This window comes from Pseudopodoces humilis, chromosome 5 (genome assembly GCF_049639895.1).
Source record: "Pseudopodoces humilis isolate 2021_Gansu_Grassland_sample_001 chromosome 5, ASM4963989v1, whole genome shotgun sequence".
NCBI lineage: Eukaryota > Metazoa > Chordata > Aves > Passeriformes > Paridae > Pseudopodoces > Pseudopodoces humilis.
This window is the reverse complement of record NC_142204.1, coordinates 36942185-36952792: the sequence shown is the minus strand read 5'-3', so window position 1 is coordinate 36952792 and position 10608 is coordinate 36942185.

Genomic DNA, 10608 nt, shown 5'->3' with positions numbered 1-10608 from the left:
AATTAAGGCATAAGTTACTTGGGCTGTGTAATTGAACAGCTCAAGGCTGATACAAGCTTCCTGAGCATTTGAGATCTGGTTAGCCAGACCTGAAAAACAGAGTTAGCAATGTTACAAGTTATGACCCATTGTCTGGAAACCAGACCTCTCATCTAAGGCACAGCACCTGCCTGTAATCTGCACACAGCCCATTGCCATGCTCAGTAAAACAAATTAACTGGCTGGCACTGAGGATGGCTGGGGCTGGAAGGGTCAATAACTCCAGCTCAAGAAGCAGAAGGTCAATTAAAGGCAATAACTTCATTACTTGTGGCTTCTTAGTCTTCCTGTGCTCCAGATGTGCTGTGGGTTCAGCATCTGTCCCCCATGCTCTGCTCCCACCTCTGCCCTGGCATGGATAGCACAGTGCACCTCCAGGTCCCTTTCTTTTTATTAACACTGCAAATTCTGGTGCATATTTTAGGTTGTTGTCAGCCTCCTGGGTAAGGACAAATATCCTCCCTTTCCTAGCCAGTCTTTTCTGGCAAAATTCAGCTCTAGACACATAAATTCAGGTTATTTACATGTAAGCTGGGTGCCAATTTATCTTATTTCCCAGTATAGCCAGTGAAGAAAAGACAAACAGTGGTGCCTAGGCTGCAGGATACAATTTCAAATGGATTTAACTGCTTCAACTTAGCCTTCTGGTGCCATCTGAGATGCCCTTGGGTATCTTCCTTGCCTGCAGCAGCCACTACAAGTGACCTGAGGTCCCCTGTAGATCCTGTGACATATCTGACAGCCCAATGGAGATGTCTAGATTCCTCAAAGGCATTGTAAATGACATCTGAATCATGCCTTTGTGTTTTCTTTGGAGATAACTGAATCATTCTCTAGGCTCCACTAACTGCTGACTAGTTCTAAATCAACCAGCGTGGGAGCTCCACCACCCCACTCATATGCAAATGTCACATGAAACCCAGGTTTCTGCTGCCTTGTCTAACTCTCACTGCTCTGTTATCTTTACTGAGACACATACTTGGACTTTGCTTAATTTATTCTGCTGTTCTGCCAATTAACAGTCAAGTATGGCTGCTTTATTTTTAAATAAATTTCAGGGTTCTTACAAATATTTCTTAAAAAAAAAAAAGAATAGTGCCATTAGAAGCTATCAGAAGCTGTGCCAATAGCTTGCTAGGCCTGCACCTACAAAGTCTCCACATTTTCTTCTCAGAAAAAGGCTCTCTCTCTAGTTCAAGAGGTCTGTGTGCTCTGCTGAGCTATAAAAGTCTGCTTTTCAACCCCAATACTCTTACCTCCCACCTTTTCTTTTTCAAATTAAAAGATGAAAATCTTGGTAGTGTCTGTAGGAGGCTGAATTTTTTTTTCTGTTTCACAATCACTTAAATTTGTGTGGCTCCTTTCCATCCCCTGTTCCTGGGCCAGGATGCTGCTACCTACACCAGTGCCTAAGTCTTTGAAATACTGAAGGAAATGCAGCATGGGACTCACATAACCATTTCTGCCCATCCTGACATGAACTGGGACTGTGTCACTGCAGTTGGACATCCAGGGCTGAGGCAGAGCTGAGTTGTTTGATGTTGATGTCTCTCCCACCTCTGAGGTTTTTTCCTGATAAACTCTGCAAAGGTTATATTTTCTTCTGCTTTGTCTTTTCATCTAAGTCATTTACTTCCCTTAATTTGGAAGCAGTGTTTTCTTCCCTGGCTGCTCTTACAGTCTGTTAACAGTAGAAGGCCTGGAAAGAGATGACCATGAAAAGCAGAATATGTTATTGGCATGGATGTTATTTCCCCATGTACTCAATGCAGAAATCCAAGTGAGGGCAAAGTCAGATCAAACTTCCAGCTAAAGAGAGCACCAAAAGGAGAGGGGGAGGCACACCCTGCCTCTTCTCCTGCATCCAGCTCCTGCATAAAGATAGCATCTCTGAAAACAAAAATGGACCCTTATAACTGGGAAAACATTCTCCCTGCCCAACCATTTCTGATCCAAAGTGAAAGCCGAGTGAAAATAGCCAGAAGCTCTAAGGCAGGGAAGAAATGTCCAGAAAGGGGGAATAAAATTCTTTTCCTAGCAACAGCAACTGAGGGAGGAAAATATTTAGTTGAACACAGGTGTCTTTTTGAGGCTGGTGATGCTCCCCATGCTCAGCAGATCACAGCAGTCTCTGAGTGATACGGAAGCTGCCATTTTCTTAGCCTTTGCCACTCTCTGACCTAAATTTAGGGGAACAGAAAGGCACTGAACGGTGGGCAGGCATTCCAATCATTTCTAAGGGCCCAAAGCCACCAACATGGCTCAGGCAGGAAGCAGGAAAGGAGTGTCCTGCCAGCATGAAGTATTCACACTTGGCAGAAGGGAGGTTACAAGATCAAACGAAATTCTTGATGGCCCTCAAGCACTGTCTCAACAGAAAGGTCTGTACGTGGAAGGACAAGGACCAGAGTTTGTGTTCAGAACTACAAAGCTGCTCTAGTCTCTCTGCAGGGAGAGAATCTCTACTACACCTCTCCTAGGGGAAGCAGGCACCTTTATCTCTGTAAGGGGCAACTGTTACCCAGAGCCCCCAGACATGCTCCTGAGCTGAATTTGGAGGTCTGGGGAGCAGAACAGATATTTTGTACTCAGGAGGAGATTTTTAAAGTTAACTAAGAATTTAGCAGTTCTTGACCTCCAGCATAAGCAAATCTGTTTTCCCTCTTGAGTACCAGATGTTGCCTGCTACCATTTCTTCTATTTCCAGGGCACAGGTAGAGCTCATTAAAACCATCTCTATACTCTGTACAGGTTTGGTGGGTTGATGCGGGCTAAATGTCTGGTGCCCACCAAAGCTGCTCTATCATTGCCCTCCTCAGTTGGACAAGGGAGAGAAAATATAATGAAAGATTCATGAGCTGAGATAAAGACAGGGAAAAATCACTCACTGATTACTGTAATGGGCAAAGCAGACTTGACTTGGGGAAATTAGTTGAATTTATTACTAATTAAAATCAAAGCAGGATAATGAGAAGTAAAACAAATCCTAGAAACACCTTTCCCCGACCTCTCTCCTACCTCCTGGGCTTAAGTTTGTTCTTGATTCTCAATGTCCTCCCCTGCAGCAGCACAGGGACACGGTGAGAATGGGTCAGTTCATCACACATTGTTTCTGCCACTGCTTCTTCCTCAGGGAGGGGAGTCATTCACTGACCTTGGTGTCTGCACAATTGTTTCTCTTATGTATTCTCACTCTGCTCTTCTCTGGCCACTATTACTTCTGAGTAACAACTTCTGTAGTCTTCCCTTTTTCACCCCCCCATAAATATGTAATCACAGAGATGTTACTAACACTCTTAGCCTTATTCTGTGGCAGGTCCAGCTTGGAGCTGGCTGGCACTGGCTCTGTCAGAGTCAGGGGAAGTTTCTGGAAGCTTTTCACAGAAGCCACTCCTGTAGCCCCACAACTACCAGTACCTTGCCAAACAAGCCTGATACCACAAGAAAAGGGTTATATGGAAGGTTTGGGACAAAGGGAGATCTGCAGGCTCTGGGGGAATTGGAGCATGTGTTGTTGTGACTATACCCCTTGTCTACCTTTCCCAGCCTTCTAATAGAGGAGGAAAGATTTGAAGAAATCCCTCTGAATACCTCTTGCAACCCATCATCCTTAAGGTTAAGCTCAAAAATGAGTATCCAGAAAGCTTCCACTACTTCATGTATTTTTAATAAGATGAGTGGACTGGATTTCTGAGGACAAGGTTATTTCGGTTAGAGGTCTTTAATTCCAGCATCAACAGTTTTTCCTTTAAAATCATTGGACATATTCCTGGTGATTTTTGGACCTATAGGCCACAGCATATTTTTTATTCTTCCATCACCAAAGAGATGATTCTGAGGCTGGAGGTGGAAGTGCAGAGCTTAGCAGTAGGTTGAGTTCCCTATGATATGCCCTGTGTAAGCAGCCCTGTCATTGTTCATAATTTTTTCTCAACACAATTTGCAAGAGAAATGACAGTAATCTAAATTTCTTCTAAAACTATTATCATTCTGCTATGGCACTAAAATTCATCTGCCCTCAAGAAATGTTTCAATAGGAACCTCCATGTATAATACATGTTTTCAATTTATTATTAATGCACTTCAATCTGAATCACAAATTCAACATGATGTCTGACTTTTTTCAAACTAGTTCTGTTCCATGTCAGCTCTTATAACATGTTCCTCATCATAGCATCTGAACAACAGACCCACAGTGCATTAAGTGATGGACTTAAAAATCAGTCACACACTGTTTAGCTTTTCAGCTCTGCCCCAGAGGTAGAAGTCTGGACCATGGGGAACATTCAGTTTTGAGGGGATTTTTAGTTTGGTCTGATGCATGTTTTCTTTTAAAATATTTGTATTTGAGCCAATCAAAGCAATGGCTTTAAACATCAGAGTGATGGTGATGGTGATGGTCAGGTTAGTGACCGCAATTATCTTCACAGGCTTAGCCAGGCCTGCGCCCAGGACTGACAACCCTCCCCGCTGCGATAAAGCACCAGTCATCCCTTGGCACTTACCAGCTTTGATCTTGACCCCAGCATGTCAGGACATTTTGTAGATGGGCACAAGCTCAAAATGAAGATGAAAGTCTAGCAATTAGCTGCAAATCCTAAGACCTGAGCCCGTCTGCAGGCTGAGCTGTGGCAGTGCAGTGCAGGGCTGGTGCAGCTCTGAGCGTGCAGCTCACAGGGCTGTGTTTATCCTGAGCTTACCCTGCGGCCAGAGACACTGGAGCAAAGCCCCAGCTGAGGGATCCTGCAGTGACAACACGGACCACTCCACACACAACCCCTGGGGAGAGGCAGGGCTTTCTTAGGACATTGCCAGCATCCCTCTTAGGGACAGCAGTGCACACACAGCCACTGCCAGGCCACATCAGGCTTCCCACCAGGCAAAACTGTCCCTAAAGCTTCTTGGGTCCCTTCCCAGCACCGCCCATCTGCTCCCATGGAGAGGAGTTTTAATAGCCCAGTTACCACCTGGAGAGGACAACAACTGTGCCACGGGACATGCAGAGCCAGAGGGACTGTTCAGGGATTTCAACAAACCCCTTTGGGAAGCTGAGAAACAGGGGAAAATGAAGCCAGAAGGAAGCAAAACGCCACACGCTGACATTTCCCTTTGCAGAAATCTAAGGAGGTATAGAGAGCTGTAGATTTTAGGAATGGCTATCTCTTTTCAGGAGCACAGGATATTTTGCTGCTGATGTAAATATTCCACTTATGACTGTAATCTTGATATCCAGCTCCTGTGGGTTGTTGAAAAGGCACCCCTCAGACTACTTCCTCAGGCAGTCAGTAAAATAGTAAAAATCCCACAAGTCATAATTTGCTACAGAAGTACAGACACTATGAGCTATACAGCAGCTGGAAGGAGTCCATAAAATACATCAAAGCATCCCTTTTGAAGTTCTTTGAGAACATGAATGGCAAGCTAGTGCTGAACAACTTGCATCCAGCCATGGCAAATGTGAGATTGCTTTACTTGAAAGGAACAATCTAGCCAAATTTTCTTTCAAACCTCTGAAAAGAAAAAAAAAAATTCATGTGAGTAAGCATTTCAGAAGAATGAGTCTGAGCCAAATAATCATCATCCTGGCATTCATAAAACCCACTTTATTAAAGACATCAGCACATATTACTATACTAATGCAGCTATAAGAACTGGGGGACAGACTGAGCCCAGCATCTCCCAGCAAGTCAGAAGCAAACCTGGGAAGACAATTCAAGCACTCTAATTTGCAGGCTTCTTGTGTATCAGGCTACATCTCCCCTTTAAAAGAGCCATGTTGTCATCCTTGCACTATATCCCTGGGTGTCACAAAGCACACTGCAAGCTCCAGAAACCAAGGAGAGGAGAGAAAAGCACTTTGCACCCTAAGAATCTGACTGCTTTCTGTAGAGGTGAGCCTGTTGAAAGGCAACCAGGTTATATCTACCTGCAGGGGACACACCTTCCAGGACCCAGTCCTCATCAGGTCTGTGCAAACTAATCCAAGATCTCATCTGAGGCAAGGCATCATGAACAGATAGAAAGTCAAACTAAGAAGGAAAGAAAGAAGGGAAAAATACTACCAGTAAGGTAACAATACATTTATCACAGGGGACTGTGAAGGGGTATACATAAAAGCAGATCTTGGGTAAGAGATATTTGATAAATACTAGATTAAAAAGTAAATTTTAAGAGGCTGTATTCTACTAGTAGGGTTAAATTGCACTCTGAACAAAGTAGAGAAAGCACAGCAGCAGCTCTCAGCTGTTGTAAAAATGCTTATAAGGGAAGAGATGGATCAGTGATTACAGCAGCAAGCCTGATACCCTGTGAGTTTCCCTTATGACTGTCTGAGGGTTACATGTTTTCCATGCCTGTGAATCCCCTGTGCCCAGCCAGCCAGTCATTCCCCAAAATAGGCCAGCCTGCTGATCACCTCTTTTCTCCAAGCTAAATTTCTGTTCATGAAAGCCAGCTGTCACTCAGGTGTTCCTATTAAATTTGCAGTTCAAAACGGTGTGAGTGTTTAAAAAATTTACCAATGTTCTATTTGTGGGAAATAGCTCTGTGATATTCTAAGGAATTGTATTTTAGTTAATAAATATTTGATTAATGCAGCCTCTGAAATATTACCTTATCAGCTTTTTCTCTATAATACACACCCTTAACAAGATTTTAAGATCAAAATATGTAGACAGTGCAATGTCTTTCTTTAGAGAGCACAATGTGGGGGCAAAGAAGCTCAGGGAGGGCTGAAAGGATGGATACTCGAGGACATGGGTGATGCACTCCCATGTGCATAGAGGCAATTTATGGTCCTCAAGATCTGACAACCATACCTCCATCCACAAATCTGAGCACATGAAGCCCTCATTGCAAAACTAGGGAAGGTTTGCAGCCTCCCAGCTGCTGCTCTGCCAAAGACAAAGGAAGCAGCTGGCACAGGCACACCCAAGGCAGCTGTGCAGGAAGAGGTACAGATTTACTTTAGATAGCACTGGAAAACTAGACCCCTTTTGGGATTAGGCAATACTAAGTGATGTCTTTGAGGTTCTGAGTGTTGGGTGAAAGTGCTGATGGTGGAGGGGGCAATTCAGGTGAGCACCCAAGTCCTTTCACGCCCCTGAGCTACAGGTGAGACCAGAAAAGGGTATGGAACAACACCTTGAGACGGTGGGTTTCATAAACTGTGGATAAAAGTATGAGATTTCCCAAAGAAAAATTTTGTTGGACAAAACCTTACATATAATTATGCTAATGAATAACCCAATGATGTGCAGTCTCCAGAGCCATTCAATATTTAATGCTGCTATTTCCAGGTTAATTTATGCTGGTTGTTTGGGACTTTGTTCCTGCTCTCTATCACTAAGCAGAGGTGACAGTCACCCTTGAAAGACAGATTCAGTTTGAAGCTGCCAGAATTTTCCTGAACTGGTTAAAGATTTCCAGCAGATATTTGTGAATGATCAGAAGGAGCTGAGTCACCTTACTGAAGAATTAGGAAAGAAAATAATCTTTTAAACAGTTTCTCACAGAAGCACCTTACAAGATCTTAATCTGCTCTTAATAAAAGGGCATTACCTTGAAATCTGGATTTTGATCATAAAGGTGATTCACTAAGACACTCAAAGACATGGTTTAACCACATCTGAAGTCAATGGATCTTGCATAAGTGCATGCATTCAAGTGTACCTACTTGCTCTGCTAGGAAGGGATCATTTCTCAGAATGAAGGTTTAGATATTAGCCCTGACATTCATCTCAGTGGTCTGCAATAATTTTTCTGGCAGAAACATGCACAGTGAAAAGCACTTACACATTCAATCTCAGAAGCAGGTTGCCTTACATTGGAGGGAGTTAAATGATGGACATGCCAAAACTTTACAAAAAGGATGAAGGAGACAACTTCCAGATTGGCTGCAAAAATCTGATAAACAACATGGGGTCAGGACTGATGTGAAGGAAAAAATCCATAGTGGAGGTTGAAAGATCCATGCAGAGGTTAAAAGATTAAAATTCTGGTGCCCTCACTAGAGTGTGTGTCACCCAAGAGAGGAAGGATGCCAAAGACTCTAAATATCAGATAAGTGAGGGGTCTGGGGCTGATTTTCCTGCTCATATTGCCAGCATTAAAAGCAGTTGCAAGGCAGAGGCTTTAAGTGGACTTGGGATGAAAATCTAAGCAAGAGTTCAAGAAGCTGAAGGAGTCCTGAAGTTTTATGACAGCAGAAGACAATGACACAATAAGTGAGAGTGAGAGGCTGTAGAAATTCTATCAAGTGCCAGAGAAAATGAAATTGCATTGTGCCAGTCCCCTGAACAGGCTAATCAACACATGTTGACTGATTTTATTAGATACTGTGAATGCCAGATAGAGCTTTTATCACCAAGATGTGCTTTGTAGATAAATTCTTAGTTTTCCATGGAGAACTGGACAACTTTTACAACACCGTGAGGAAAACTGGGGAGCAGAATGTTTCTGGATACTTAAACATAGAGATAATGAAGACCTTTGCAAATCATATTAAAAATACTGGGCTACTTCCTAGGAGTGGAATTATTAGCAGGAAATGACCAAAGCATTCCCATTTCCAAAGGGCAGTACTGACTCCTGCACTTCCAGACAGGTGAGAGTTGAAAGAGCAAGAGGGGCTCAGATGTCACAGATCCTTGTACTTCAAGTGCAGCAAACAAGGACCAGTACAAGATTCTGTACTGTCTGATGAAAACTGAGCCAGAACTCAGATAAAAAGGGTGAGGCTTGGCAGAAGGAAACTGAAGAATTTAGCATCTCCATTAAATGGATTAAAACCATCCAATTAGCATCTCCATTAAAGGATTAAACACCTTGGCTGTGTTCTCAGCCCCTTGCACCAGTGAGAGGCAGAGTTCTCAGTAGTGAAATTTCTAGACACAGAATGGTGCAGCATTCCTAAATGTTTACAGAAAAAAAAAAACAAACAACACATTTAAAAGGCTCTGTGAGGGTCATTCGGGGACTGAAAAATTTTAGAGGGGAACCAGACATATTTTAGATTGACCTCAGATGAACTGTGGCATTATGGAATGTCTAAAGGTTTGTCACATATGGCAAAATATGAGACAAGACAAGTGAAATAACCCATATTGGTGGCACAGAGAAGGCAAAAATTTTGCTACCTGGAGCAAGAGAGTAAGAATTAATTTGTTTAATCTGGTGGACAAAAATAATATTCTTGTTAATAAATATTTTTCTAAACTTGCAGACACTCCTTTCTAGTCTGAATACATGCTTTCAAATTATTTGCATGAGTCATCACAAAAAATTTAATGCATCTATTAGAGCATTGTTGAATTGACAAACACTTTTTCCATTGAATATTACTGGAACCTCCATTTAATCTGAGTGAAACCCATTCTGCACAGACTATGATGTGAATTCAATTCACTCTTTTAATTATCCCAAAAGAACAAGGGAGGTTTAGGATTGTGAATATTTACTGCACTGGCCTTTGACAGAAAAAGTTGTGGATGTACATGACTCTAGAAAAGCAAACTTTTAATTCCCATATAGTAATTTTTATTACAGAAATGCAAGTCCAGTAAGGGATGTGATTGCTGTAATCAATGAGAGATGATCATGGAGAGATGAAACATGAATCACTCACAGACCCCATGGACTCTACACTCACAAGAAGCCATATTCAGTTCTGATTTCAAATGTTAGATAGTATTCCCGAATGCTATCAATATGAACATTTTTGGAGTAGGAGCAATCTTAGAAGAAGAGAAGAAAAATAATTAGGTCCAGAATGTATGCCTAAATTTTCATTCATAGAGTTTAAATACACTAAAAAAATAGATTTTTTTTCCCCTCAGATCCATTCCCAGAAATCATTTTCTGTATCTATTTATATCCTCAAAAGCAGTAAAACACTAAAGTTTAGTCCTGAATTATTATGTTGCCATTTATTCCTTTACCATTTTTCATTTTCAGAGTTGGGCAGATAATCTGGATTTCCTTTCATAGTTAGATTTCTAGGACATTAATATTTTCAGGGGCAGACATTGGATGAGTGGATTGCAGTAAAACCTTGAGGCTCAGCATGTTATTTTTCTCTTGCATCTTTGCTGTTTTTTTCTGGTCTGCACAAAGGCACCCTCATACTTCAAAAATGCCTGCTCTTGGCACACTGCATATTTACCAGTGGCTTCTGATGTCTTTACATTATGGCATTCACTAAGGCCTTTTTCCATCAATTCTATTATTCTTAATCTTAAGGTTCAATCTTCTGTTATAACTAACAGATAGTTATCTCCTCTTGCATTAGTACTCTTCATATTTGTGCAATTTCAAAAGACAATTTCACAGGGTCACTCTGGTTAGAAAATCTGAAGGCAGATGCCATTTTGATGCTTTTTTGAGAAAAAGAACAAAAATGTGCTTGAGGCCAACCTGCAAGCCAGTGTGCACTTTCATGTGAGTTTTCTGGAAAAGTCGTATTTCTAAACTTATCTTGCTGCTGGTGAGGAATACATGAAATGTGGGCAGAAGCTCAAAGGCTGCCTGTAAAGCAATATGGAGCATTCTCAGCCCATCAGTCTGACTGAT